This window comes from Rattus norvegicus, chromosome 6 (genome assembly GCF_036323735.1).
Source record: "Rattus norvegicus strain BN/NHsdMcwi chromosome 6, GRCr8, whole genome shotgun sequence".
Lineage (NCBI taxonomy): Eukaryota > Metazoa > Chordata > Mammalia > Rodentia > Muridae > Rattus > Rattus norvegicus.
Genome location: NC_086024.1, coordinates 119,115,871 through 119,122,624, shown reverse-complemented (window position 1 = coordinate 119,122,624; position 6,754 = coordinate 119,115,871). Strand labels below are relative to the sequence as shown.

Here is a 6,754-nt window from a genome sequence, read left to right as displayed (position 1 = left end):
CATGTCTTCCAAAATATAGGGGATTTGGAAGAACGAATGTGAGCAATATAATTATATCCATTATATGCTTGTATTAAATTCTCAAATAATGAAAAGTCTTTGTACATTTCTTCAAATACTGTGAAAACTGTTCAATTTGGGGAAAATGAGATTTTTTTTAAATTAATTAATTCATCCATTCGTTCATTCAGGTACTCAAGATTCATTAAGTAATCATTATACGATATTATTTGCATTTGGATTAAGACATCCGTAGATAAATAAGATTCTTTATCCGTTCAGGCACAGATCTAAGTAGAAGAAGAAATATAATCAACCAGATTGTAAAAAGTTTATATCTTTTCTGTCCATGTTATAAACTACAGGGCCTCAGGTCCCTCACATAATTTACTTTTCGGTTCTTAATCTCTAAAATGAGACTCTTTATCTCAATTTCTTCCTGGTTTAGTGAAGATTAAATATGTTCATGTTCCACAAATGCCTGACAAATACTGGATAACCACCACACTGTATCTACTTCCGATTAGATAATACCATAGGGGGACAAAATATTGTCAAAGAAACTGAGTGGATGGAGATTAAATGCCAGGTTAGGAACGTGAGTATCTTTATCAAGGTCACAGTGCTTGATGTACTTTTCCAGCAGGGAGAAGTAAAAATATTTCTGGATTTTTCTTACATGTACAATTTAAGGACATAGAACAAAACAATGTTTACTATGATAGGGAGACAATTGACAAACACTGAACCTGAGACAGAGGAGGCAATGAATTAGGGAAAAAATGTGATTATGGCTGAGAGATGGCTCAGTATCTAAAGGGCACCTAACGTTGTTAAGGTTTCTTACCTGAGATCAACCTTTGAGCTATGTGGTGTGGATGAGAGAACACGCTGACCTCCTTGACTTCTCTGTCACACGCGCAATCTCACGCAAAACCATGTAGCGTCACACACCAATTAATACTTGACTTTTTTAAATTTGGGATAAATAGTCTAGAGATAAATGTAAAATATAAAGACTAGGTAAACAAATTATGTAAGAGATTTTCTTAAAGAAAGAGTAGCTTTAGTGACCCTTATCAGCAACAGAGTAACAGTATAAAATTACAGTTATCTCCATAAGTTTCAGTATAGTATTATACTATAAATTCCCATGGGCATGCATACACACAGACACAGACACACACACACACACACACACACACACACACAAACACACACACACTCACACATACACACACACACTACTATGCCAATTTATCCTGTGTATCCTCTATATGCAATATAATTTATTTTAGAAATCCAAAAAGCTTTGAGCCACAGAAAATGATACACATATTCTCAGAGAAGTGGGGATTTCTGAGCTGAGACAGGACAGATTGTTACCAAAATGACCAGTGACTGTGGAGGAAAAGCTAGTTTTCCTAGGTAATGTTGAAAATTCTTTTGAATTATTTGTTGTTGTTTGTTTGTCTCTTATTTTCTTTTAAAGGAAGGAGACCGTTTGTTTGTTAAACTTCCAGGGAAACAAACCAAAATTATCACTTCATGTAATTCTGGCATTTTTTTACCAGATCCCCAGTTCCTGAATAACTACTCTAAGACTTATTTTTTATGAATTAATGCCAGGGACATAAGCTTGGGCTTGTTCCCCAACTAGCTTTTAACTTACATAACCCATTTATTCGACTTTTGCCACATGGCTGTTGACCTCTCCTCAGTTTCATATATCGATTAACTTGGAGTAGAATTGGTGAGCTTTCCTGCCTCTAACTGACCTCCACAATTCATAACTATCTACCAGAACTTCCAGATCCTATTTCCTGCCTTTTGCTAATAAGCCATCAGCTTTTTATTGAAAGGTGATGCCTCCACATAGTACAACAGAGATTCTCTCTACAAAGTTCGAATTTACTTGCTCTTTTTTGAGTAGCTGAAAGAAAAATTTGCTCTTTATAATACTACATCTTGGGCCTGGAAACATTTCCATCTGCCATGTCTGAGAAGAAAGACGATGAAGGGAACATGCTCAAAATATTCCTACCTGTGTATGAGAAAGAGCCCTCCCTAGATGAATACCTATAATTTGCTCCAATAGAATATTCTTTTTTTCCTCATCCAGATGAATGCAAATTTGGAGAATTATTTCCAATGCTTCGCTTGCTTGCAGGAAGGCAGCTTTTCTACATTATCCCCTCTATGTGATTGTCAGATTTGCTCTCATTGAGGAATGAGCCCAATGTGATCTGTGCATGGTACCGTCGGCTTTCAGAATTTGAGATAAAGTAAGACGCACAGCATTTACAAACACAGTGCAAACACAGCGACTCATTCTATAAAGTGTGTATAATTTTAAAATTAAGGAAAATAAAATTGAATATTGAATTTAATACACTTAGAATGAATTGTGATGATCATTTTCCAATCTGCCTGGGACTGAATCATGCTGTATTATCTGCAAATATATGCCAGACCAATTAAAAAAATTATTTAGTTATAAATACCTACATCTAGATTTCTTTTACTCTTTTAAATTTTTGGTTACATTCAGTGTATCTCCCATTTTGTGTGTGGACCCTAAGAATCAAGGAAAGTGATATAAGTCTGTTTGATCTAGAGTTATATTACAAATGGTTACAAATGCCAAATATGGGTGTTGAGAGCAAAACTCATGTCCCCTCAGGAGCTGTAAGTGTTCATCTCTGAGCCATTTCCCCATCACTAACTCCAATGCCCGCCTTTCGAGTGAAGAACAAAAGCAAATATGTAATTTTTAATTGCTAAGAGCAAGAGCCACTGTCATGTCTACAATAATGATACTTGTAAGTTTGCTGAAAAGAATACTCCTTAAATCGTTTATAGACATTTAAGAACAAGTACTTATGCTAAAGGAATTCTAACTTAACTTACTTAGGGTATCCCTGTGGAGTTCTTGTTTGTAAATTCCATACAAAATACTAGAGGTGGAAAGACCATTGAGCGGTGGCAAGAAATACTTGAAGAGTGGGTTCTGGAAAGGGCAACGTATTTAAATGTAATAATAATCTCCATCTGTGCGAGTTAATAAAGGAAACCTATTTTAAAGCATATCTTGATGTAGCCTCAGTTGTCAAATAAAAATGTCATCCTGAATCTCAACTAAATTCTTAATTTCTTGTGAATCAAACATAGGGAAAATCTTTAAAAAATTACCAACATCCCAGAAGAGTATCTAAAAGTGATCATTTTACTATCATAATTCAGAAGGTTGGGTACTAGGCTGTCCAGAGGTCCCTGTCCTTAGGTAACCAAGAACCTTTATATTTTTTTCCCATTTTTCCAGTTATTGTTTTTAATACTCCATGAACTACTAACAATTTCTTTCAATGTTTTTTTAATTTTATTTTTTATTTGATATATTTCTTTGTTTATATTTCTTTTTCTCTCCATATTTATTAACTTGGGTATTTCTTGTTTACATTCCAATAGTTATTCCCTTTCCCGGTTTCTATGCCAACGTCCCCCAAACCCCTCCCTCTCACCTTCTCTATGTGTGTTCCCTTCCCCATCCTCCCCCCATTACCGCCCTCCCCCACAACAATCACATTCACTGGAGGTTCAGTCTTGGCAGGACCAAGGGCTTCCCCTGCCACTGGTGCTCTTACTAGGTTATTCATTGCTACCTATGAGGTCAGAGTCCAGGGTCAGTCCATGTATAGTCTTTAGGTAGTGGCTTAGTCCCTGGAAGCTCTGGTTGCTTGGCATTGTTGTTCATATGGGGTCTCGAGCCCCTTCAAGCTCTTCCAGTCCTTTCTCTGATTCCTTCAATGGGGGTCCCGTTCTCAGTTCAGTGGTTTGCTGCTGGCATTCGCCTATGTGTTTGCCATATTCTGGCTGTGTCTCTCAGGAGACATCTACATCTGGTTCCTGTCGGCCTGCACTTCTTTGCTTCATCCATCTTACCTAGTTTGGTGAGCCCTTATATTTTAAAGCCTTCATAGCAGTTATTCAAAGAGTGGAATAAATGGATAAAGGCAAGAAGACATTGATTATAAGTCATGGCCAGACAGGAAAACCTGGATAATTTTCAATTTAAGATTTTGTTTTCTTTTTTTCTTAAAATTTTAGTGAACTCACAGCACTTTGGGTGTCACTGTGGCATATTCTAGTACACTATTGTTCTTACCCAACTTTCTCTTTTGCTTCCTCTACTGCAGCTTATGTACCAACTTTTGTTCCATCCACACATATATACAGGCTGTCCTCTGCATTCCAACCACCTCTGTTTCATTTCCCTGAAGTGGAAATGTATGGTTTCTATGGAAAGTCAGCTGTGTTGTATTATGTACTTTCTGGGGCAGACACACGGAGTGTTTCCTTGAAGTGGATACAGGTGAAAGGTTGTTTGTAAAAGCAAGCATCTGAAAGGACACTTCATGAAGGATTCTTCACAAATGACGAGCCCATATTGTTTTCCCTTACATTGAGTTGCTGAGCTCCATTTGTTGGGACTCCATGGAGAGGATGCACCAAAAATCTTCCAGTGATGCTCTAGCGGCGTTTTGCCACTTCTGAGGTCGCAGCTGATTGTCAGAGTGATGTCAACTGATATAGACTCACAGGGAATTTTGGTAAGATAGATTTATTGGTGAGGCAAGACTCATACAAAGACCTGGTTGCTTCTGCTAACTCATGCCGACTTGGCAGGGAGCTGGCAATTCTAGCTAGTTTGTGCCACTGCTGTTGATTATTGTTTGCTATCCTAACACTACTTAACTCGACTGCTGAATCCTGTGAACCGAACTGCTAATTTCCTGACAATGCAGGTTGGATTTGCTCCAAAGAGAAATCGCTGAACAGGTACACTTCCCCTATATCCTAGCAACCATTCTACTACCTCCGGTGTGTGCCGACCAAGAAGGAAGGTTAAAAATTTTAAGACATTTAAGAACGGTTCTTAAAATTAGGGTTGAGAAAACATTAAGAAAATTCACCATCCTATTATTTTGTCTCTGTTCCTGTCAAATAAATTATTTCCACAGTGAGAGAGAGAGAGAGAGAGAGTGTGTGTGTGTGTGTGTGTGTGTGTGTGTGTGTGTGCGTGCATGGGTGCGTGCATGTATTATGTGGGAGCATGTGTTTGCTTGGGCATGTGTTTTTTTTTTGTTTGTTTGTTTTATATCTAGGATATATAGGGTTTATAGGAGAGAAAACATATTTGCCCAGTTATAAATATTGCTCAGTACATTCATTTTTCTCAATGTCGTGATTCCATTTTTCCCTTATAGATGAATATAATGGAGTTATTCCAATATTGAGGACCTCAGCATTCATTACATGTTATCATTTGGTTTAGGAATTAAAGGAATAATTAGTGAAATCTAAAGTTCAGTTTATCTTTCTAGAATACAATAAAATGTTACCTTACTTGTACTGCTTGATGTTGTCCAAGTATAGCATTAATCCTCTTTTTTTAAAAGAACTATCATGTTTAAAATTTATTTAAATAAAGTTGTATGGAACTATTCATGGGTGTATAATAGGAATATTCTCCTAACTTAAAAAACTTTTCTGTAACTTGATATGTAACTTAAAAACAACTGACCTGTACTTTCCTTCCACAGAACACTGATAAGCTAAAAATCTATGAAGCACAATAGTTCAAACTGTATCTGATCTCTCATATAAAAGAGACCAAACTCTGGAACCTTAAACTTTTCCTTTTGTAAAAATACTTGGCTATAACCCTTAAGGTGCCTGTAGCATCCTCCAGAGCAAAGCTAAGCCTCTTCTGGGAGGTGCCACCAAATCCAATTACAACTGTCATTCTGAAGGAGGCTCCTGGGAACTTTGCTGCGTTTGTAACATTTATACGAAATACGTTTTCAAAGGTTGAGCTTTGCTGTTACCTCAATGCTTAGAAACCATCTCTAGGCTTCCAACTGACTCACAACCCAAAACCTCATCCCAAACACTTCTACGTGACTCAGCGATCCTCTCGGTACTTTAATGCTGTGAACAACAGACTGTAGCAGAGGCAACTATGAGAAGCACATTCGTCGTTGCTGCATGGTACCCTGTATTACAGCATGCCCAGCTTATATTCCACCATCAAGTGTGGCTTGCCCATCAGTGCACTTTGTGATGGGTCGGTAAGAATATCCTCAAAACCATGGTCTCGTCGTTGCTGCTCAAAATATCCAGTGAGAGGTTTGAGCTTGGAAGAAACAGAAGACGCTGAATCTGCTGCACTGCCTTGAACTCCATTTGCAACCTCAGGGGAGCAAACAGACCCTTGTTGTTCCTCACGGTAAAAAAGTTCATCTTGTCTTGGTTTAGCTGGAATGTTTTCTGATAATTCAAGAAGGTGAGTGGGCAAAAGTTCATTTTTCACACCAGAAAACCCTTTCTGGAGAAGATCATGACTCTGGAAAGGCCCACTGGCTGAGAGCTTTGTAACTGGAATACTGTCCTTCAGGCCTCTGGTGTTCATCTTGGAAACAGCTCTGCAAAATCCTCTGAACCCGCTGTAGTCAGCCAGCCAAGCCTGCATTAATGCTTTTAATGTTAATAAAAACAGTAGCATGGAGAAACAGAGTATATAAAAGTCATTCTTGTCAATAAAACTTAGGATTCATGTTTGGGTTCTCAATCCTATTCTGCTGGTCAATGATTCTGTTTTAATGACATTACCACACTGTTTTTACTTTTAGACCTCAAGTATAACTTAAAACCTGGGAGAGTGACACATACATTGGAATTTTGTTCAGGAATG

At 37.7% G+C, this 6,754-nt stretch overlaps 1 pseudogene; it reads right to left on the bottom strand.

The window, feature by feature from the left end:
* Positions 1 to 6,061: 6,061 nt before the first annotated feature.
* Pomp-ps1 (proteasome maturation protein, pseudogene 1) lies at positions 6,062 to 6,532 on the bottom strand (annotated as a pseudogene).
* Between the last annotated feature and the right edge of the window lie 222 nt (positions 6,533 to 6,754).